This window comes from Mesoplodon densirostris, chromosome 4 (genome assembly GCF_025265405.1).
Source record: "Mesoplodon densirostris isolate mMesDen1 chromosome 4, mMesDen1 primary haplotype, whole genome shotgun sequence".
Lineage (NCBI taxonomy): Eukaryota > Metazoa > Chordata > Mammalia > Artiodactyla > Ziphiidae > Mesoplodon > Mesoplodon densirostris.
The window spans coordinates 38,572,513-38,597,560 of record NC_082664.1 but is presented as its reverse complement, the minus strand read 5'-3'; positions in this window follow the sequence as shown (position 1 = coordinate 38,597,560).

Here is a 25,048-nt window from a genome sequence, read left to right as displayed (position 1 = left end):
ACATTCATTGCAAAGTTCGGAAATGGAAGAATTCCATCAGAATGCTTCATAGACTATGCATGTATATTCTATGCGGACAAAAGTGCCTGTAAAAAGAAGCTTGTTTTTTGCTTCCTAGTTTTGTACATTCTGCTTCTTCTGGAGAGGGTTAAGGCTCCATCTGAGATTTTTAGAGATAACATCTCTAGAGTCTGCCCAGAGATTTGCAGGGGATTGCCCTAAAGGTAGGGGATTATCCTTAAGGTTCAGACCCCTTCCACTGGGAACATCCAAAGCTGCCCATTGGATAGATGAAATGCTAGAATCCCTTTTCCTTGCACCAAAATGCTAGAAATGAGCTCTTGGCAATATGTATCAAGAGCCCTAAAAAAGTTCATTCTCTACTATGATCCTTTTTAATTTTTTAAAATGGACATAGCTTTAAAGAAAATTGACCTTATTTTGAGATGCAGTTTAGCGCAGTGAACAAAAAAATGGACTCTAAAAAAATGTAGATGGCTAGCTGGTTAGCTAGTTGTGGGAAGACTATACCCCAAATTGTTGAAGATAGTTTTCTCACAGTGGTAAAATTTTGGATGATTTTTTTCTTTTTGCTTCTGTATTTTTCTACCATAAGAAAGAATTACTTGAGTAATTTATCCTAAGGAAATAACCACTTACTCTGCCAAAGATGTTTTAACAGCATTATTTATGGAGAAGACAACAAATAAGCTAAATGTTCACCAATAGGGAATTACTTATCTGAAGTATGGTTCACCCATATAATGATATATAATGCATCTACGCAAAATGGTATTTCCAAAGAATATTTAATATCATGGGGAATACTCATGATATAATGTTAAATAAAAAACACTGTATATAATAACACACTCAATAGAATGACTAGAATTAAAAATACTGACCATACCAAGTGTTAGTGAAGATGGGAAGGAACTGGAACACTCGTACACAACTTGTGGGACTGTAAAATGGTACAAATGCTTAGGAAAACACTTTGACTTTTGAAAAATATGCAAATTTAAACATATACCTACGTTATGATCCAGCAAGTCTATCCTAAATGTCTACTCAAGAAGCATATGTCCACACAAAGACCTGTGCATAGCAGCTTTATTCATAATAGCCCCAAACTGGAAACAATCCAAATGTCTATCAACAGGTGAATAGATAAACTGTAGTGTATCCATACAATGGAATACTACTCAGTAATAAAGAGGAATGAATTACTTGTACCTGCAACAATGTGAATGAACCTCAAAAACACTATGCTGAATGAAAGAAGCCAGACACAAAAGAATACATACCGTGTGTTTCCATTTATATGAAACACTAAAAAAACCAAATCTAATCTATGGTGAGAGATAGTCCCTCAGTGGTTGCCTGGAGCTGGGGATTGAGAGAATGACCAAGAGAGGGCACAGAGAACTTTTTGGGGTACCGGAAATATTCTATATCTTGCTTATGGTAGTGGTTTTAGGAATGTATGAAGAAATATGTGTTGCCATTAATTACAACGTGACTAAATAAAAGTCATTATATAAATACACACACACACACACACATATATACACACACACCCCCGATAGGATCTCAATTTTAAAAATAAAAGAGGGGGCAGAGAAAGAATCCTGGAAGCATTCTTCTAGAAGCATTCATAACGTATAGAAAAGTAGCCACAACATTGTAAATCAACTGTACTTCAATAAAAATATATAAATATATAAAAAAGAGAAAGAAGTGACTAACTCTAATCTATGCAGTTACAAGAGATTAAAAATTATTTGAATAATTTTCTGGTTTTCTTCCAGATTTGCCCCCATAAACAAATATTAATATAAATGTTACCAAATGCAATCTTTTTTTTTTTTTTTTTTTTGGCCGCACTGTGTGGCATGTGGGATCTTAGTTCCCCACCAGGGATTGAACCCGTGCCCCCTGCATTGGGAGTGTGGAGTCTTTACCACTGCACCACCAGGGAAGTCCCAGCAAATGCAATCTTAAAGTAATAGTTTAAATTATTCTTTAAGTTAAACCGTTAAAAATTTTTTGCATCTTAAAAAAAATTCAAGCAGTTATATCTCAATAAAGCCGGGAAAAAAGGTTTGGTGGCACATGTCCATAGTGGGGTAAAAACAGAGGCAGGAGCACACTGTCCTCCTGCCCACGGGCTACCTCTCTCCACCAAGGCAGTAAACTGCATGCCAACCACAGCATGAAAGAATGTAACTCCCATAATGCTGAGTAACACACATCAGTAGTGGGCGCCTCCTAAAAAATGTAGAGGGTTTACATGAGGTAAGCAGATTTTCACTCATCGCCTACTGAGATCATTGAGCACTCGCTATGGGCAAGGCCCTATCCTTGAACCTTCAGAGGGCAGAGCTAACAGGACTTCTGGGCCGGTCTTTTGGAGACCCTGACTTCAAAGAAGCTCTGTGGGTGGTCCTCACCCCAGGAGCTGTGCCTCCCAGTCACATGGGCATAAGGGGACAGACACCCTGGAGTGTTGCTCCATGGGGGTGCATAACATTGGAAAGGACTCCTTTTTGGAGGGACCCTCCCGGCGCTGGCATCCCCAGTGGCCATCTTCTTCCTTGAGGTCCAAAATGGTGGGGACCACAAGTTATTTTTCTTGGGTACCTCCCACTCCCATAGCTCCTGTATGTGAAGGTACCCAATGACTCTTTTTGCCAAATTAGATCATTTTTATTTAGTTGATTTGGTGGGACAAAGGGAAAGGAGCTATATCCCTTAACAGAGTGTACCAATGCTAAGGCCAAGGGAGAGAGCAGGGACTGTGACCCTAAACCTCTCACAGGATTCAAAAATCCCTGGAGGGACTTCCCTGGTGGTCCAGTGAGTAAGACTCTGCACTCCCAATGCAGGGGGCCAGGGTTCAATACCTGGTTGGGGAACCAGATGCTGCATGCATGCCGCAATTAAAAGTTTGCATGCCGAAACTAAAGACCCTGCATGCCTCAACTAAGACCTGGTGCAGCCTAAATAAATAACAAATAAATATTAAAACAAAACAAAACAAATAAACAAACAAAATCCCTGGATGCTTCCACGCAGTCTTTGGGAAAGACAATGAAGTTGGCCAAACCATTCACTAGTCCAGATCAGAGAAGGTGCTTCCTTACTCTCTTCCTGCCTTTGGTACCTCTCATTCCAGGAGATCCATTTCCCCCCAGACTGGTTTTTCCACCAGAATGTGTTCCATGGCTTTGCTTCTGTTCATAAAGAACTAGCTGTTCTGGAATTTCCCTGTTGGCACAGTGGTAAAGAATCTGCCTGCCAATGCAGGGAACACGGGTTAGAGCCCTGGTCCGGGAAAATCCCACATGCCGCAGAGCAACTAAGCCCATGCGCCACAACTACTGAGCCTGTGCTCTAGAGCCCGTGAGCCACAACTACTGAAGCCCGCATGCCTAGAGCCCGTGCTCTGCAACAAAGACAAGCCACCGCAATGAGAAGCCCACGCACCGCAACGAAGAGTAGCCCCCGTTCTCCGCGATGAGAGAAAGCCCTTGCCCAGCAATGAGCACCTAACACAGCCATAAATAAATAAATTTATAAGGAAAACAAAAAAAAGAACTAGCTGTTCTGGCTGAAATCTGGCCCATCTTGTTCAACCCATCTTCACAGTGGCTCGCTGTGTGCTTCCAGACCATGCTCTTCGGCTGTGTTCTAACTTCCCCACACTGAGAAGGGAGCTGAGAAAACTTGGCACCACGGTGTCTTGTAGACCTGACACCCACCACAGGAAATGGATGTGGCATTGAGAAACCAGGCTGGTGCTGCCCACAGCACGTAATCACCAGGTTTCATATTTAGATGGCCCAAGCCAGTGCCAGGTCTCTTGTACTTGTAGGAGCCAGGACATAAAACCCCGAACTTTCTTCCAAAACAAACCTAGGGAGGCTTTATTTTCTATGTTGATTTCCTTTGATGAGGTTTTCCAGGGCCCGATGGATGACTCTGTTCCCTCACCTTGGCCTCTAATTACTGCCCACACTTGCTCCCATCTGTTGTGGTTTCTGAGCTAGGAATGGAAATGTACTTGGATGTTTTATCATCGCTTTGGAACACGAGCCTAGAAAAGCACCACGTTCCCTGTAATTTCCACTCCTTTGGATTCCTGTTGAGCCTCAGTTTTTTGCTGGAACAGCATATGATGCAAAGAATAATCAAGGTCTGGGCTCCTCCCCAAAGGCCAGCTACCTTCCTGTCTCACCAGGAGTGAAATCAAATGACGAAGCAAGTTTCCATCTTTAATCAGCCATCAATCAGCAAGGAAGTCCGTACCTACCACTACTATCAAGACGCCAAGGGGCGAGAGCAGTTTCCAGAGGTAGTGGCATGGCTTCTGTCCCCAAGGAGTTTGCCAACGTAGACTCTGCAATCAAACGTACTCTACGCAGAGACCCGTATGGCCAATAACCAACGGGGCCACTTCTCAACCCAGGAGAAGACACACAGCAACAGTGATTGTATTTGTTGCATATGCAGTGACAGCTCTACAGACTCAGAGCAACTGGAGGTCGCTGTGGACTGGAGGGCTCTGAGACTGTGACCTAGAAGAGGAGCTGTTGGAACTGAATCTTAAAAACCAAGGAAGGGTTATCTGGGCGGAAAGGGAGGGAAGAAATTAAGGGCGTTCCACTCTGCATAAAAGTGAGGGTGGGGCTTCCCTGGTGGTGCAGTGGTTGAGAGTCCGCCTGCCGATGCAGGGGACACGGGTTCGTGACCCGGTCCGGGAAGATCCCACATGCCGCAGAGCGGCTGGGCCCGTGAGCCATGGCCGCTGAGCCTGCGCGTCCGGAGCCTGTGCTCCGCAACGGGAGAGGCCACAGCAGTGAGAGGCCCGCGTACAGCAAAAAAAAAAAAGTGAGGGTGAACCCCGGCACTCCCAGGGACCCCAGCTGTGACCTCCTCCTTTACTTTGAAGTTCTTGCAGACTCTCTCCTTCAACTGCTTTAACTGACTAGGAGAAGGCCAATTAAACCAAGAGATGACCCAGATCCCTGAAGGTGAAGCAGCTCCTAAATCGCAGTTCCCCCATGCCAGTCCCAAGGAACCCAGTGCACGCATAGTCACTGAAGGAACAGTAGCTAATTACAGAAGCTAGGCAGAGGGTGGGGGGAGGGGAAGGCTGAGGGAAATAGCACTGGGTGCCCAGGCCAGGTGGGGTGGAAGATGAAAGGGTCAGGGAGATGCCAGAGATGCTGCGGAAGAAGGCTGAAGGTCGGTGCTGGGACTCTGCTGTGTCATGGGAGGTCAGGTGGCCAGACAGCTCTGTTTGTCTTGTAGGTGTGGTCAGAGGCAACTGGAAAAAAGAGTCAAGGGCTGATTGGCCCCAGCCTCTGGGTTCTGTGTGGAGCCTTCATAATCCAGTAACAATATTTTATTTGAGGTAACAGACTATATCTTTCCTCTCTTGCACTGCTACAAAGGATTTTACAGTCAAAAATTTGTTCCTGGAGAGAAAATACCCGGAAGGATGTGTGTGGTGAGCTCTGTGACCTTGGGTCCCTGGTCCGTCTCAGAGCCTCTGCAGTATCTCCCTGCACTTGACCTGGGGTGTCCCAGTCGCTGCCAACCCAGAGTCAGCCTCTCCTGCCTCACACTGCACGCCCTGGCAGTACTTTCTCTCCTTGACTCCTCTGCTAACAACAGCCCAGGCAGGACAGGAGTGTCCCAAGCCTGCTCAGGCTCTTCCCCTGGGTCAGGACCAGGGAGGCGGAAAGGGAGGGGAGAAGCAGCCCAGCGCATGGGAACGCTGAGCCCAGAGGAGGAGGCCAGGAGGGCTCCTGTGCCTGAGACAGGGCCTCGGGGGCTGTCAGCCTGCCTGGGAGCTGCGAGTATTTTGGTTTGAGTGTGGGAGTAGCTTTTATTGATAGCCATGGATTTATTCAGCAGGATTATAAATCTAAAAGTTCTTGTCTGTGCCCTTCACCACTATCTTCCCAGCAAGAGGCATCAGAACAGCACTGCCAGGGGGAGGTCCCCACAAAAGTTTCATCAATGAAAAGAGAATATAAACTCCATGAGTTCAAGAGGCTTTGCTGTTTTGTTTACTGCTTTATCCTCGGTGCTTGTCACAAGGTAAGCACTAAATAAATATTTGTTTACTGAGTGGATGATGAGTGAATGGATGAATTGGGCATTTAAGAATCACCCCATTGGGCTTCCCTGGTGGCGCAGTGGTTGAGAGTCCGCCTGCCGATGCAGGGGAAGCGGGTTTGTGACCCGGTCTGGGAAGGTCCCACATGCCGCGGAGCGGCTGGGCCCGTGAGCCATGGCCGCTAAGCCTGCGCATCCGGAGCCTGTGCTCCGCAACGGGAGAGGCCACAACAGTGAGAGGCCCGCGTACCAAAAAAAAAAAAAAAGAATCACCCAATCAAGGCAGGAAGGCCTTTTAGAAGGTTGTAATTGGGGTAGAAATTAGGCAAAGCCTGAATTCAAGATCCATTCATTCTCTTTTTGAGCACTACTGTATGCCAGGCACAATGACAGGTGTTTGAGATACAGAAATGAATCATATATGACCTCTGTCTTCAAGAGGGTCACAAGAGACTTACAGGCCCCAAATGCCGCTGGAATTTAACCTCACAACAAGCCAATGAGGTCGGTACTATTATTTGCCCCATTTTGTAATTGAGAAAACAGGGGCACAGAGAGGTTAAGTAATTTGCCTGAGATCACACAGCTAGGAAATGGTCAAGGTAGGCTTCAAACCTAGGCATTCTGGTCCAGAGTTGGAGTTCTTAGCTACCACTCTATGTTAGAAACATATGGAAGGGTAGAGAATCACCATCTTTACTGTTTATAAAAACCCCAGAAGTTTGCTTCGTCAGGAGTAGTAGAGACCTACAGACAGCAAAACCTTTTCAGTTCCAGGGTCCTGAAGACTTTGAAAATCTGAAGACTGTCTGGACACTCTTTCTAGAAAAACACACAGTTGCAAATGTAGTCCTGGGGTTTTTTGGGTCCCCAGAAGCCTATCCATAGACCCATCAGGCCTGTGAACTTGAAGTTAATGGGTCGAAATTTACCAATTTGGCCTGGAGGTGGGGATGGGGGTGGGAGGTGGGTTTGCAGAATGGGATCAAGGTTTTTGTTCAGAGGTCGGGGCCAGACTCAGCTGAGCAGGGCCACAGGCTGCTCAGGCCACCGTGACTGCCTGCTGCCCTGCTCAGTGCTTTGGGGATGAAAGCACCCACTTCAAACTCTGAGTCATCCGGTGCTATTTCTTTGCATATTTTTTGCAAGAAAAGAGGCTTTATTTGGAATGATTTGCCAATGTATTATAAATCAAGAGACAAACAAAACAGACTTCAAGGCATTACAGAAACTTAGTTTCAGGAGCTATAAAAGTAAACTACTTCCAATGTCCTCATAGGACATATAAATTCAACTCCAGAGAAAAGAACAGATGAAATCAATTCACTTTTCAAGACATTATAAATCTAGCTAATAGAATGCATAATTATTTTCTTCTTTAAAAAATTAAATCGAGGTAATTTAATACATGACCAGGATTAAAAAGCAAAACCGGGACTTCCCACATGGTGCAGTGGTTAAAAATCCACCTGCCAATGCAGGGGACATGAGTTCGAGCCCTGGTAGGGGAGGATCCCACATGCCGCAGAGCAACTAAGCCTGTGTGCCACAACTACTGAGCCCGCGTGCCACAACTACGGAAGCCTGCAGGCCTAGAGCCCGTGCTCCACAACAAGAGGAGCCACTGTAGTGAGAAAGCCATGAGCCACAACGAAGAGTAGCCCCTGCTCACTACAACTTGACAAAGCCCGTGCGCAGCAACGAAGACCCAGCACAGCCAAAAAATAAAAATAAATAAATAAATAAAAAGCAAAACCTTTGGAAAATCTGGCAATGAAAAGCTACAGCTACATCTCTCCCCATCTTGAATCCCAAACCCTAAAGGTAAGTACTTTTACTTGTTATGTTTTTACTGCCTCTGGGGGCTACTTCTTGATCTCTAAATTATATGCTTGAAGTCTGATGTTCTGCTGTCATAGCAAGGATTTAGATTATGTCACCACTTCTATGACACTCCTCCCATGTCTTTATAGTTAAATTACTATTTTCCCCCGTATTGCATTAGTTAACATTGTAACTTTGACAAATATATACTTAAATCTCTATCTCTTGCTCATTCAAATTCTGACATCTCCCTTGTCCCCCTGTTTTACAGATGAGAAAATGGAGGCTTGGACAAAAACAGAAATATAGATCAATGGAGCAGGATAGAAAGCCCAGAGATAAACCCACACACATATTGTCACCTTACCTTTGATAAAGGAGGCAAGAATATACAATGGAGAAAAGACAGCCTCTTCAACAAGTGGTGCTGGGAAAACTGGACAGCTACATGTAAAAGAATGAAATTAGAACACTCCCTAACACCATACACAAAAGTTAACTCAAAATGGATTAAAGACCTAAATGTAAGGCCAGACACTTTAAAACTCTTAGAGGAAAACATAGGCAGAACACTCTATGACATAAATCACAACAAGATCCTTTTTGACCCACCTCCTAGAGAAATGGAAATAAAGCAAAAATAAACAAATGGGAACTAATGAAACTTAAAAGCTTTTGCACAGGGCTTCCCTGGTGGCGCAGTGGTTGAGAGTCCACCTGCCGATGTGGGGGACACGGGTTCGTGCCCCGGTCCGGGAAGATCCCACATGCCACGGAGTGGCTGGGCCTGTGAGCCATGGCCGCTGAGCCTGCACGTCCGGAGCCTATGCTCTGCAACGGGAGAGCCCACAGCAGTGAGAGGCCCACGTACTGCAAAAAAAAAAAAAAAAAAAAAAAAAAAAAAACCCAAACAACTTTTGCACAGCAAAGGAAACCATAAGCAAGACGAAAAGACAGCCCTCAGAATGGGAGAAAATATTTGCAAACGAAACAACTGACAAAGGATTAATCTCCAAAATATACAAGCAGCTCATGCAGCTCAATATCAAAAAAACAAATAACCCAGTCCAAAAATGGGCAGAAGACCTAAATAGACATTTCTCCAAAGAAGATATACAGATTGCCAACAAACACATGAAAGGATGCTCAACATCACTAATCATTAGAAAAATACAAATCAAAACTACAATGAGGTATCACCTTACACCCCTCAGAATGGCCATCATCAAAAAATCTACAAACAATAAATGCTGGAGAGGGTGTGGAGAAAAGGGAACACTCTTGCACTGTTGGTGGGAATGTAAATTGATACAGCCACTATGGAGCACAGTATGGAGGTTCCTTAAAGAACTACAAATAGAACTACCATACGACCCAGCAATCCCACTACTGGGCATATACCCTGAGAAAACCATAATTCAAAAAGTCATGTACCACAATGTTCATTGCAGCTCTATTTACAATAGTCAGGACATGGAATCAACCTAACTGTCCATCAACAGATGAATGGATAAAGAAGATGTGGCACATATATACAATGGGATATTACTCAGCCATAAAAAGAAACGAAACTGAGTTATTTGTGGTGAGGTGGATGGACCTAGAGTCTGTCATACAGAGTGAAGTAAGTCAGAAAGAGAAACACAAATACCGTATGCTAACACATATATATGGAATCTAAAAAAAAGGAAAAATAAAATGGTTCTGATGAACCTAGGAGCAGGACAGGAATGAAGACGCAGACGTAGAGAATGGACTTGAGGATATGGGGAGGGGGAAGGGTAAGCTGTGACAAAGTGAGAGAGTGGCATGGACATACATACACTACCAAACGTAAAATAGATAGCTAGTGGGAAGCAGCCGCATAGCACAGGAAGATCAGCTCAGTGCTTTGTGACCACCTAGAGGGGTGGGATAGGGAGGGTGGGAGGGAGATGTAAGAGGGAGGAGATATGGGGATATATGTATACATATAGCTGATTCACTTTGTTATACAGCAGAAACTAACCCAACATTGTAAAGCAATTATACTCCAATAAAGATGTTAAAAAAAGAAAAAATGGAGGCTTGAGAGGATCATCACTTGCCCAAGGCCACATAGTTTGTAAGCGGAGGAGCTAAGTACAAGCCCAGGTCAGCCCCCATGCCTGGCTATGGTACTGTGGTCCCAGAAACACTTTTGCCTGGTACCTGTCACTGAAGTGGGGTCACCTGCTATTTTTACACCTATTACTACGCAAAGAGAGCTGAATCCCCAAGGACTCAGCTCGCTGGCTAGTTAAAATACAGTATTAGCTAGTGGAGGAGAGGTGTTTATAGAGAAGATTGCAGAGTCCAGTGATTCAGTCCTGAAGATCTGGGGCCCTTTGAGTTCCCATGTTCTCTTGCTTCAGGGAAGCAGGATTAGAAGAGTTAGTCCTGATATTTTACAGTGATAGGGATGGTTAGGTAGAAGCCAGCTCAGAGGTTCCCGGTTCAACACTGTTCTTCAACAGGTATTGAGGTCAGTAGCTATTTGTTGAGGGTCCCACCCAAAATCTGGGAACACACGGGTGGTCTCAATAGGGTCACACTTATTTGAGTGTCTCTCTCTGTTGCACTGTGGAAGGCTGGATTTGTTCTCCTTGCTCCCGGATAGTTTAAAGCACAAAGTAGATCTGGGCACACCTGATAATAGTTATTGCCTCAGGTATCTGGGTTGATGCACTACTTTATCAGAACAAAGAGCCCGAGGCCCACGTCAGCATCTACGCAATGGTGTGTGTGCTGGTAAACGCCTAACAACTGGCTCTCCTGGGGGTGGGGAGGGGACACTGATATGTAGCCAATTTCTGTGGTGTAAACACTCACACCATGGTTGATTTCAATGTGATTTCACTGAACATGGAGTTGGAAAAAGATGCACAGTAGCAATTCAAAGTATGTCCTTAGCGGTGTAATAGATACAAGTAACCTCAGAAGCATACATAATAGTAAAATATAATAACATATTAGGAAGTGAGGATTTTTGAGTATTACTTTTGAAAACATATAATCGACTTGGTTGTAAGTTTTTAAATTTAATTTTTAATAATGGCTATGTTTAATGACTGGCTCACAAAATTCCTGAAAATTCAACAGCCGGCTCTTGTGAGCTGGTACAAACCAGCTCCAGCACGACACTGCCCCTCACACAGCTTAGGAGTCTGCTCCCTGGACTAAAGCAAGGAGCGAGGAGGCTGGGACCTATTATAAGACTATGATATCATACGTGACCAGCTTGGAAACCATAAAATACCTGGGAGGTGGGCTCTGGTCACAGGGAGAGAGAGACCAGGGTAGGCTGAAATCTCAGAGATTTGAGACTAGTTGGGCTGATATTCAGTACACTCCGACGTGCAAAAAAGGCCAGGCTTCTATGTCTGTGACTATACTTATCTTCCTTGAAGGCCTCTGTTTTCTCTGCTGCAGGTAGAGGACTTCCACTGGTCCATGAAAGGTAACTCAAGAGAACTCACATTCTTTTAGTTTAGAACAGTCCCTTCCAGGTTCTCCCAGCCCCTCTTGAATTTAAGGTCTAGTCTTTCAGATTTCTCCCCATCTACCTTGCATCTTTAGCAAAGATGGTATTAGTTTGCTAGTGCTGCTGTAACAAAATACCACAGACTGGGTGGCTTAAACAGCAGAAATTTCTTGTCTCACAGTTCTGGAGGCTAGAAGTACCATGTCAGGTGTCAGCAAAGTTGGTTCCTTTCAAAGGCCGGGAGGGAATGATCTGTTCCAGGCCTCTCTCCTTGACTAGTAAAAGGCCACGTTTTCCCCGTGTCTCTTCACGTGGTGTTTTCCCTGTGTGCATCTGTCTCCAAATGTCCCCTGTTTATAAGGATCCAAGTCATACGGGCTAGTGGCTCACCCTACCCCAGTATGACCTCATCCTAACTAATTATATCTGCAACCACCCTGTTTCCAAATAAGGTCACATTCTGAGGTACTAGGGGTTAGGAATTCAATGTATGAATGGGTGGGGGTAGACAATTCAACCCATAACAAATGGTGTTTGGCTGTAGAAGCATCTGAGTGGAAGGGGAGATGCACATGGCCTCATGGGGGTGGAGGGCCTGGAAGTGGTCCTCCATGTCCTTCTTGGTCTTCACTGCACAGTGGGTGGTTGGGTGTGGTTTCTGAACATCCAGTGCCTCCCAAGTGCTCATTCAGGTGAAGCTGGTCTCACTGGGTTCTTTTGGCTCCTGTGTCTATAGTTTCTCTACTCACTTGGTTCTCACATTTTGTGGCCTCTCGTCCCTCAACTTTCTGTAATCCAATAGCCTGGGTCCTTACTCAACCCCCTTGGGGGATAGGGACCCTTGGCTGCCTCTGTATTCCCACTGTAAGGCTTAGGGCTCTGTGGGACCACCTTGCAGCCCACCCACCTCACCACCATCTTCAGCCTGGGAGGCCCATGTTGGACGTGGACCTTTCCTAAGGTGCCTGAGGAAAGGAGGGGTAGCCCCATTGCCCTGGGAGCCTCCTAGATTTACCCAACAGGGTTTCAGGCCCAAGTGGGGAGTGGGACATGTCCTCACACACACCCTATTTGCCTTTCTTCCTCCTCTTACTACCACTTTCCCACACTGAAGGTGCTATCTACTTTTCCCCTAGACGAGCTGGTACTTAAGTATTCTTTTCTTACATTTTGTAGTAAAAGTCAATGTAGAGAACTCCAACCACTACTTTTGACAGTTAAAGCCAGCTTTTAAAATTTAGTGGAAAGATGATCTCCTAAAACAAAGTCTTTCAAAATCAGTGGCCTCAGTTTTTTAAAAAATTAATTAATCAATTAATCTATTGGCTGTGTTGGGTCTTTGTTGCTGCACACGGGCTTTTCTCTAGTTGTGGCGAGCAGGGGCTACTCTGTTGCGGTGCGTGGGCTTCTCATTGCAGTGGCTTCTTGTTGCGGAGCACAGGCTCTAGGCGCGTGGGCTTCAGTAGTTGTGGCGCATGGGCTCAGTGGTTGTGGCATGCGGGCTCTAGAGCATGGGCTCTAGAGCATAGCCTCAGTAATTGTGGCTCACGGGCTTAGTTGCTCCACGGCATGTGGGATCTTCCTGGACCAGGAAGAACCAGGAAGACACCTCGAACCTGCGTCCCCTGCATTGGCAGGTGGATTCATTTTTTAATTACTTATTTACTTTTTTTCATTTTTGGCTGTGTTGGGTCTTCGTTGCTGCGCACGGGCTCTCTCTAGATGCGGGGAGCAGGGGCTACTCTTCGTTGCGGTGCACGAGCTTCTCACTGCAGTGGCTTTTGTTGTGGAGCATGGGCTATAGGCATGCAGGCTCAGTAGTTGTGGCTCACGGACTTAGTTTCTCCGTGGCATGCGGGATCTTCCCGGACCAGGGCTGGAACCCATGTCCCCTGCATTGGCAGGCGGATTCTTAACCACTGCACCACCAGGGAAGCCCGAAGCAGGCGGATTCTTAACCACTGCGCCACCAGGGAAGTCCTGGCCTCAGTTTTTTGATCATGCATTCCCCCCCATAGCAGTAAAAAAAACCCTAATATGTACATATATATATATATATATATATATATATATATGTATTTGATATATGTGTATCATATGTGTATGTCTTAGAATTATATACATTTAATACTGTATTAATTAATACATTACATGCTTTATAAAGCATCCATCCAAAAACAGACATTTTAAGAGATAAGATAAAAATGAAAATAGAAGTAAGCACTAATATTCTTTCTGCATCCTGGCCACACCCCACTTTGGAGGCCACTGTTCACCAATGTTGCCTTGCAAGGGATTAAAAAACAAACAAACAAGAATTTGGCAGCCAAAGCTGAGCAATGACCTGGTTATCTTCACTGGCATCTCTTTCCCTGAAGCATGGAAACCCATTGATTAAATGGGTGGAGAGCCACAGAACATCATGATTTAAGTGGAAAGAAAAACATACCAGTTTAATATATATTCAGAAGTATCATTCCCATTACATGGAACCATGGACTGGCGTTGATCACCGATGCCTGAGAGCCAAACAAACTGCCTCTTTGTTGCATACAACAACATTCGCTTTGTTATCACTCGAAGATGTACGAGTTAATGTCTCCCACCCTCCCTGGAGCCACTGGACAGCCAAGTGCCTGTCAGCAAGTGTGTGGGCACCCAAACCTGTATATGTATGTCGGGGGATGGGAGCTGCCAGGAGTGCTAAGTTGCATGTGCTGAGAACAAAAAAAGTGTGTGGAATCTGAATCAGAGCTTAGTGATGACTATGTGTCTCAGAGGCTGGCCAAATCACCCTTTTGAATAATGTATTGCATTGCGTGGAAGTCTCCAAGTCAGAATACTAGTCCTGATTGTAGGAACAGAAACATACAATCCTTCCAAATATAGCATTTCTCACGGGGACCGTTTGACAACTCAGGAAGTCAGGGGAATGGATTATAAGAATGGTGTCCTTGCATTTCAATAAAAACCTGAGACAAATATTATGGGGACTTTTGGAGATTTCTAGTCACTGGTCACTTCTCCATGGTCTGTGATGTTGGGTTACGCTGGCATAACTGCAGAGGGGTCAGGTAGGAAGGGCAGAAAGGTCTTGAATTTGGGCTTGAATTCTAGTTTGAATTCTGGCTAGTGTTTATAAGTGTGGTGACCTTGGACAAGTTAACTTTGTGAAGCCTCAGTTTCCTATCCATAAAACGGCCCAATACTAAACAAAATGATGTATACAAAGTTTCTATTATACCACATGGCATACAGTAGGCATTTAACAATCTAGATAACAGTTAGCTGATAATAGGTAAAGGCTAGACATGAAAAGTTTTCCCCCCAAATTTCCTAGCATCTTCTGCCTGGCTGATGCCTGTCCCTCCAACCAAAGCTCTGAGGTTTTCTTTATTCCCTCCTCCCTCCCTCCCTCCCTCCCTCCTTTCTCTCTTTCTTTCTTTCTTTCCTTCATTCCTTCTTTCTTTCTTTCCTAAAAACTTCAACTTTTCATAATGGAAACAACTTGCTGTTTCAGAAACAATTTTAGGGAAGAAAAATCTTCCCCATAAAAATAAACTTAAACTCATCATAATTATAAATATTATAATTTTTTACTTCTGTGATTTAAAATGCTCCCCTGCAATACTACACCTTCATTTAACCTCATTCTTTAACCATCACATATTGAAGACAGTATTATAGCAAAGCTTAGATAGTTTAACATAAGAATTTGTACAACGATTTTTAAAAAAAAACTTTGGCCTCCGAAGCATTATTTAAAGTGGCCTGTTATTTAAAAGCAAAATTTCTTGGGCTGTTTAGCTTTCTAATTAACTTTAAAATTAATTCAGCTTTTGCATATAAAAATGTTCTACAGGGGCTTCCCTGGTGGCGCAGTGGTTGAGAGTCTGCCTGCCGATGCAGGGGACACGGGTTCGTGCCCCGGTCTGGGAAGATCCCACATGCCGCGGAGCGGCTGGGCCCGTGAGCCATGGCCTCTGGGCCTGCGTGTCCAGAGCTTGTGCTCCGCAACGGGAGAGGGCACAACAGTGAGAGGCCCGCATACCGCAAAAAAAAAAAAAAAAAAAAAAAAAAAAGTTCTACATTGTCATTAGGAAAATTACCAAAGAGTTTCTTGCCATCTTTATCTACACTCTTGTCAATTACCAATTCCCATGAGGCAGCCCCTCTCCACTGCCATAGCATTTATACCCCAGTTTGATGCCCTCCCTGCTACATTTACATTTTTAATAGGAAGCTCTTGAAAACCTGACCATTGTCAAAATCAAAAGTATGTCTCCAGTACTGAGACTTCAGGCTGTGTGACAGATGGTAGAAAGAAATATTTATATGGAGGCTGTGGGCAGGAGAGGAGACACTGCCCACTGTTGCTTGTAGTTGGACTTGGAGTAGCTGCCAGAGGGCCGTGCAGGCACGGACCTGGCAAAGTCTCCATCAGTCCTGACGGGTCTTCCTTACAGCCAACAGCTGTGGCCATTAGTTACTCCTTTGGGTCCCAGGATTTTTCTCAGACAGCTTGGTCTCCCTCACAGCCTCCCCCAGGAAGTATGCTTGGTTCTCCCAGGAGACTCGCAGCTAAGAAGGACAGTGCTGAATTGTGGGAGCTGGCTTTCAAGGAAGTGGGGCAGCAAACTGGCAGTAGGTGCTGGGGTGGCAGGACAGGAGGAGGAAGTTGAGGATTTGAAATAATCTTCCTGGGTGTTTCTAGCAGGACAGCTCCACTGGGAACATCACAGTGAGGGGCTTAGACAGCCAAGGGCATCTGGTAACATGAGAAAGGGGGCATCTGGTGACATGAGAAAGGAGGCACCTGCTCCTACTTCTGCCATCTTCACGAAAGCCTAACTTGCTTATTTTTACTAAAATGTTTCAAAAGTAAAATGTAGAAAAAGACAAATTAAAGAAAAAAATCCAGGCAGTTGGTAGTGTCTGCCCCTACAAATTTGTCTTCCGGTCTCTTCCTGAGCTCTCAGGGTAGACCCCAGTCGGCTCTGCTGGTGTGGGAAACACTGCCACCTGCTGGACCGTTTGAGAATGTCAGTGGGCCCTGCCCTTCGAACTCAGTCCCAAACTTTACTGGTGCCGGAACTTGGGCACCTCAGCAGGGGCACCCAGGGCCCAAGACCTGTGGCTGCCTTTTCGAGGGGCTCCAGGGAGGAATTACTCAACTGGCCAGAATATAGAGATAATTAGTTAGACCTTGTTTTTAACCTTTAAGAGGACTGTATTAAAGTAAATTCCAATACTTGCCTCCTGAAAAGATCCCATTTGCCCTGCGATTATGTTACCTCCATGGAAATGATAACAATCAAATAGCATTGGAATAGATGAGCAAAACTGTCCTTTTCCCTAGCTTCACCCTTAACCGGCTATGGCACATGGGTGAAAGCCTCAATTCAATAGTAATATCTACCCTACCCCATAGGGTTGTTATAAGGATGAAAAAATCCTGGCATGTAGTAAATGCTCAATAAATGGTGACTCTTACTATTCTTAATTTGGTTCCAAAATTCTATGAAATCTAGAAAAGTGGTAACATATTTATTAACCCATTTTTAGCCCAATACTTTTGTCAGAGCATGTGTTTTAGATAAGCCACTTTGCTCCCTTCAGCTGGGTCCAGCCCTAAGTGAGACAAGGATCATGGGAGTATTCTGTCCTAGTCCTACCCTCTCTGTTATTCCAAGGTTACCCTGCCCCACCATCCTGGTTTTCCTGAAAAACAAAACAAAACAAACACTCCCAACACACATGCACACCAAGAATTCTGACCAGAATGTGCCCAGAAGAACTTCAGTTGACACAGCAGACGAGGAGAAAGGCTACAGGGATTTTGGGGGAGAGGTGGGTGTCTTTGGAGGCTACTTTGTCTTCAGCACTTCCATCCCCTATTTCTGGCCTTAGAATTTTAATTTAAGCCACTGATTAAAACTCAGATGTGATTCAGCAACACATGGGGGGAAACACCTTTTAAACACATTGAAGCAAAACAAAATGAAGAATAGGAAGGCCATCTAAGGGAAAAGCCCTCTGTCTTGGGGGTGGGGGTGGGGAGTAGTGCAAGGAGTATGAGGGGTGAGAAGACCTTCTGCAGGAAACTCTTAGCTAAGCACCTGCTAGGACAGTGGGAGTGAGGAACAGAGTAAGAACAAAGTCAGAGGGTATAAATTACTGATTCGTAAACTATCACATCATAATTAAAACTATGTGTGATGAATTGGGCGATTGGGATTGACATGTATACACTGATGGGTATAAAATTGATGACTAGTAAGAACCTGCTGTCTAAAAAAATAAATAAAATTAAATTAAAAAAATAAAACTATGTGGTATCAGTAAAAGGATAGACAAGGGGACTAAAATAATAGAGTCCCCCAAATTGACCCACACACGTGTAATCAACTGATTTGCAACAAAGATACACTGTAATACAGCAGGGGAATGATGGTCTTTTCAGTAAATGGTGCTGACCCCTTGGGTATTCAAATGGGAAAAACTTTGACTCCTACATCATACCAAACACAGAAATAAAGTACAGCTAAATTATAGACATAAATGTGAAAAGTAAAACAATAAAGTTTCCAAAAGATAACAAAGGAAACATGGAAGAATATTTTTGTGACCCTGGGATAGGCAATGATTTCTTTAACAGGACACAAAAAGTCCCGCCCATTAAAGAAAAGACTGTACTCCATATTTCATTACAATTTTTTATTAAGAAAAAAACAAATACCGTATGTTAACACATACATACGGAATCTAAATTTTAAAAAAATGGTTCTGATGAAACTAGGGGCAGGACAGGAATAAAGACGCAGATGTAGAGAATGGAATTGAGGACATGGGGAGGGGGAAGGGTAAGCTGGGATGAAGTGAGAGAGTGGCACTGACATATATACACCACCAAATGTAAAGTAGATGGCTAGTGGGAAGCAGCCGCATAGCACAGGGAGATCAGCTCCATGCTTTGTGACCACCTAGAGGGGTGAGGTAGGGAGGGTGGGAGGGAGACGTAAGAGGGAGGGGATATGGGGATATATGTATACATATAGCTGATTCACTTTGTTATACAACAGAAACTAACACAACATTGTAAAACAATTATACTCCAATAAAGATGTTAAAAAAAAAAACCATGAAGGGAGTGAAAAGGCAAGTCACAGAGTGTGAGAATATAATTGCAATCCATATAACTGACAAAGAATTCATATCCAGAATAAGAAAAAGACAGAATACCCAAAAGAAAAGTTGACTAAAGACTTGAACAGGAAATTCTCAAAAGAGAGTACTGAAGTGGCCAATGAGCCTTTAAAAGGTGTTCAATACCATTAGTTTTTAGGAAAATGCAAATTAAAACCACAATGAGATACCGCTGCACTCACACCAGAATGGCTAAATGAGAAAGACAAGACAGTAGTACCAAGTGGTGACAGGTATATGGAGCAGCTGGAAGTCTCATGAAATGCTGATGGCATGTAAATTTGTATAACCACTTTGGAAAACTGGCAATATCTACTAAAGTTTAATGTGTGCATGCTTTCTGACCCAGCAAATTTACTGCTAGGTATATACCCAACAGAGACATATAGATAGGGACTTCCCTGGTGGTCCAGTAGCTAAGACTCCACACTCCCAATGTTGGGGGCCTGGGTTCGATCCCTGGTTAGGGAACTAGATCCCACATGCATGCTGCAACTAAGAGTTCGCATGCTTCAATGAAGATCCCGCGTGCCACAATTAAGACCCGGCACAGCCAAATAAATAAATAAATAAATATTTTTAAAAGGAAATGTATAGATATGTACACCAAAAGACAATTCATAATAGCTTGTTGATAATAGTCCAAAACTGAAAACAATCCAAATGCCCATCAGCAGTAGAATGTATAAATTGTGGTATATTCATGAATGGAATATTATATAGCAACAAAAGGGAATGAACTACTGCTTCAGCCACAGTGTGGATGAATCTCACAGACATGATATTGTACAAAAGAAGTAAGTGGAACTTCCCTATGCTGTCTTTCCTCATCTGCGAAGTCAATAGCAAAGACTCCAAGGACCAGAAGAGGGTGGAGCCACACAATAGAGAGGGCTTGGGGAATCCTGAATGATCATATGAAAGCTTACCTGGTCAGGAACACCCACTTTGTATTGTGAGTGAAAATTACTTTTTGTGTTAAGTCACTGAGAATTTGGGGTTCATCCAGTTCAGCAGCCAGCATTACTTATTCTCCGTGGTACACAGAGCAATACAATTAAGTGGTAACAGGTGGTACCATCAGAATGTGCTGGAGAAGCTCGTTAGGAGGGGCCACCAGGAGCTGGCACCGTCAGGAAAGACCTTTTCCCATCTACAAGAGCTGCAAGTCAAATGGAGGGTGGGGCTTGGGTAAATCAAGGGAGAAATCATTCTGGGTAGGGGCAGAGGCTCAGCGGCTCCTGCTGACGGAGGACAGATGGACAGCATTCTGTTCCTGCAGATGGAAGATAGGACCAGCTTTTGCAGGTGCCCCTGTCATCCGCTGAAGGATCTGGGAACAGAAGGGTCAAGGGCTCCTCTTTCCTCAGTAGATCGCCAGCCCCTGATTTGAAATGACATTATGTGCTCAGCCTACACATTCAAAGCAGTTACAAATGAGATGTATGTAATTCCTTTCCTCTGACAACATGCTTCACTGTGTTCTGTCTGTTTCATAATTATGGAGCCTGAGGAATAGCTGAACACTTCTTTCTTTGAACTCCCAGATGTTCTGACCAGATTCCACCCTCCAGTCCCTGTTCCCAGCCATTCACCAGATCTGTCTGGTAATTTTCTAATCCTCCCCGGGACATTCCTATTTCCTGCTGAGAAATAAGAAAACAACAATGCTTCCCTAAGGGTGGTGTGCTTCAGCCCAGAGTCCTGGAATCTCCATTTTAGGAAAAATGTTTACAAGGGTATAAAAGCTCTGAAAGGAAACGGCCTGTGATTCTCCTGGGAAAGAATATGAGACCCCATCATGAGGATTTGCCATAGAATTCCACTGCATTCCTCATCAGGACAGGGCTGTCTAAGAAGTTCATTTTGATTAAAAAATATATCAGAGTGGGAGTGTGTATGTGCATGGGCATGTGAAACAGATCTGAGAAAAAGACAGGCAAAAATAAAGTGGAGGAGATAAGTAGAGACGTCAAAGGCAAACACTTCTCTTTCCTTCCAAAAAGATCTCTTCAGGGTGATTGAATTTTTTATTATGGAAATATTAAAAATATTCAAAAATAGAGAAAATAGCGTAATAAACCACCAGGTACCCCTCATCCAACTTCAACAATTATCAACATTTTGTTAATCTTTTTCATTTATCTGTTCCTCTCTTTTCCTTGCACTAGAGCTGGGATTGGCCAAAACCATGGGCCAAATCCAACTTGCCTCCTCTTTTTGTAAAAAAAGTTTTACTGGAACACAGCCATGCCCATTAGTTTCTGTATTGTCTATACCTGCTTTTGCATCACACCAGCAAGGGTGAGTAGTTGTGACAGAAATCATGTGGGCCACATGCTTAAAATATTTGCTATCTGGCCTTTCACAGAATAAATTTGCTGACCCTATGGTAAAGTATTTTAAAGCAAATACTAGTCAGCATATCATTTCATCTGTAAATGCTTCAATGTGAACCTCTAACATATAAGAGCTTTATTAAAGCCATATCTATAATAGAATTATCATATCTAACAAAATTAATAACTCCATAATTTCACGTAATACCCAATCTGTGTTTAAAGTTCCTCTGTTATCTTAAAAAAAAAGGCTTTTTACAGTTGGATTTTCCACATCATAATCTAAATAAGTTCACACACTGCATTTGGTTAATATGTCTCTTAAGTATCTTTTAATCCATTGTCAGTTTTCCCTTATACCCCTCCCTTGTCTTCTTCACATTTATTTGTTGAAGAAACCAGACCATTTGTCCTATAAAATCTTCACTTTCCGGATATGGCTGGTTATCCTCAATGCATCATTTAACATGAACACAGTGCAGTTTTTTAAATAGGGAAGGCCTTTTTAAAACCAAAAATTGAAATACAGTTGAATTACAATGTTGCATTAGTTTCAGGTATACAGCTAAGTGATTCAGTTATATATATATATATCCTTTCTCAGATTCTTTTCCCTTGCAGGTTATTACAAAATATTGAATATAGTTCCCTGTGCTATACAGTAAGTCCTTGTTGTTTATCTATTTTATATATAGTAGTATGTGTCTGTTAATCCCAAACTCCTAATTTATGCCTCCCCACACTTTCCCCTTTGGTAATCATAAGTTTGTTTTCCATGCCTGTGAATCTATTTCTATTTTTTTGTTTTTTTAAAAAATTTATTTATTTATTTATTTATTTATTTATTTATTTTTGGCTATGTTGGGTCTTCATTGCTGTTCGTGGGCTTTCGCTATTTTGCGGTGAGTGGGGTCTACTCTTTTTTTTTTTTTTTTTTTTTTTGCGGTACGCGGGCCTCTCACTTGTGGCCTGTCCTGTTACGGAGCACAGGCTCCAGACACGCAGGCTCAGCAGCCATGGCTCACGGGCCTAGCCGCTCCGCGGCATGTGGGATCTTCCCGGACTGGGGCCCGAACCCGTGTCCCCTACATCGGCAGGTGGCCTCTCAACCACTGTGCCACCAGGAAAGCCCCGGGGTCTACTCTTTGTTGTGGTGCGCAGGCGGGCTTCTCATTGTGGTGGCTTCTCTTGATGCTGAGCACCGGCTCTAGGCACACGGGCTTCAGTAGTTGTGGCACGTGGGCTCAGTAGTTGTGGCTCATGGGCTCTAGTACGCAGGCTCAGTAGTTGTGGCGCATGGGCTTAACTGCTCTGTGGCATGTGGGATCTTCCTAGACCAGGGCTCAAACCCATGTTCCCTGCATTGGCAGGCAATTCTTAACCACTGCACCACCAGGGAAGCCACACTGTTTCTGTTTTGTAAATGAGTTCATTTGTATCATTTTTTTAGATTCCACATATAAGTGATATCATATGATATTTGTCTTTTTCTGTGTGACTTACTTCACTTAGTATGATAATCCCTAGGTCCATCCATGTTGCTGCAAATGGCATTATTTCATTATTTTTCATGGCTGGGTAATATGACCACAGTGCATTTTTGTGTCAGGCTACATGAGGTAGTAGAGCTTCTGGCCGTCCTCTGGTTTCCAGACCTGTCTAGGCATCCCGGTCTGACCTCCAGCAGTGGAACCACTGCTTTGAGGGTAAGAGTGTGCCTCCTTGCTTCAGCAAACTCCATGTGTTCCTGGTGAAGCTGCTGTTTTAGTCCATTTGGGCTGCTATATGTATATGTATAGCTGATTCACTTTGTTATACAGCAGAAACTAATACACCATTGTAAAGCAATTATACTCCAATAAAGATGTTAAGAAAAGAAAATATTAACACCATCATCAGATGGTGCTGGTTGGTAAACACACACACACACACACACACACACACACACAACCCACAGACTAGGTGGATTATAAACAACAGAAATTTATTTCTCATACTTCTGGAGGCTGGAAGTCCAGGATCAGGGTGCCACCATGGTCGTGTTTGGGTGAGAGCCCTCTTCCTTGTTCGTATCTGATGCCTTCTTGCTGTGTCCTCACGTGGTGGAAGCAGGCAAGGGATCTCTGTGGGATAGCTTTTATAAGGCATTAATCCCATTTATGAGGGCTCCTTATTCATGACTTAAACACCTCCCAAAGGCCCCACTTCCTAATACCATCATCTTTGGGGCTTAGGATGGGAACATATGAATTTTGAAGAGACACAAACATTCAGACCATAGCAGCTGCCTGTCACAACTCCCTGGCTTCCCCCTCACTACAGCCCAAAAGGTGATCATGAGACCCCGCCCAGCCAATTAGAGCCCTTTCCTGGGAAGTTCTTTTCTTCTTTAGCATTGCCAAACTGGCATGATCTCAGCCTAGAGCTACCCGTAGCCATGTTGAGCCTGGCCTAGTAACAAAGTCTGAATCACTAAAAGAGGCTGAGGGTCCTGATAACAGCAGTCACTTGATTCTGTCCCCACCCAACCCATGGACACATGTCTGAGGCCTAAGGAGAGAGAGGGTTGGGAGTAAAAATGGAATTATTTTAGTAAAATCTCTGTAAAACTGTAGCTCAAGGGCAGCACAGTGAAGAGGAGAGAATCATCTTCCTGCCACTTCATCACAGAGCATCTCCCAGCTTTGGTCCAGTGAGTTCTTCAGAAGCAGTACTTGGAAAGTAGGGGTGATGCCCTGTGGGAGACTTTGGTGCTTGGCCAGGGGCACTGACCCCTGGTGACATAGTGGTACCTAGCAGGAGACATGGTATCTTAACATCCATAAGCAGTACCCAGTGAAAGACAGCCAAACAGCACATAGGGAAGTTCTTAAACACATGCGAAAACTATCCCTCTTCTCCCAATTCACAAACATACTCTTTATTTTCCTATGGGAGGGGGGAACAGCTAATGTACAGAACTGCAAGTCCAGATCTTCGACAAAAGAGGCAAGAGAGCAGCGAAATCCAAGTATCCCTCTTGCTGTGTTCCCTTTTGTACTCATGGGCTGAGGTGGGAAACTCAGGTATACCTGTGTAACTTCAATAAAGCTGGGCCACCTCACCCTCAATGTTTTAGTTATCTATTGCTGCAAAACAAATTACCCCAGAACTTAGAAATTTAAAAATAACAGTAAATGTTTACTATCTCACACAGGTCAAGAATTTGGGAGTGGCTTAGCTGGGTGGTTCTGGCCTGGGGATCTCTCATGAGGTTGCTGCAAGCTGTCAGCCAAGGCTATAGGCTCCACTTCTTGACAGTGGCTGGGGGATGCACTTCCAGGAAGTCTTGGTGGGGTGGGCTCTTGGTGGGGTGGGGGTGGGAGCTGGTTCTTGCCCACATGGACTTCCCCATAGGACTGCTTGAGCATCCTCACAACATGGCAGCTGACTTACCTGAGGGTAAGTGATCCACAGAGTGAAGTAGAAGCTACAATGTCTTTTAGGATATAACCTCATATGGTCCACTTTTTGCTTTCTGCAATATCCTACTGTTACACAGTTTACCCCTATTCAATGTGTGAGGGAATGACACAAGAGTATGAATACCAGGAGACAAGGCTCACTGGGGGCCTTCTTAGAAGCTGGCTAGTGCAGCCAGTCTCAGTACAGTATCATATTCAAAAGAAGTACCAGTTTCACATCCAAAAGCACTGAAAAGCAACTGGAGTCTTGACTGAAGTCTCTAGAAGAGGCAAGGAAGAAGGACTTACATTGCCTAGTGCCCAGCAAAAGTTCTAAAATTCCTCTTCACCCATCTATTTCCCCAAAGTTATCACTCATCACACCAAAATCTCTCTTCTTCCAAACTCACTCAAATCCTCACATCTCTCCTGTCTCCCCCTTGCCACCTCAACTATGTAGCTTAAGTCAACTTCTCTCAATTCTCAACTCTCCTCTTCACCTTGAAGCCCCAGGAACCAGGTAGGCAGCCACAAAGTCTCTTGAGTGGGGCCCAGAAAGTGGAGAAAGAGGGAAGGCTGGGAAGAATGATACGTTAACAGTTTGT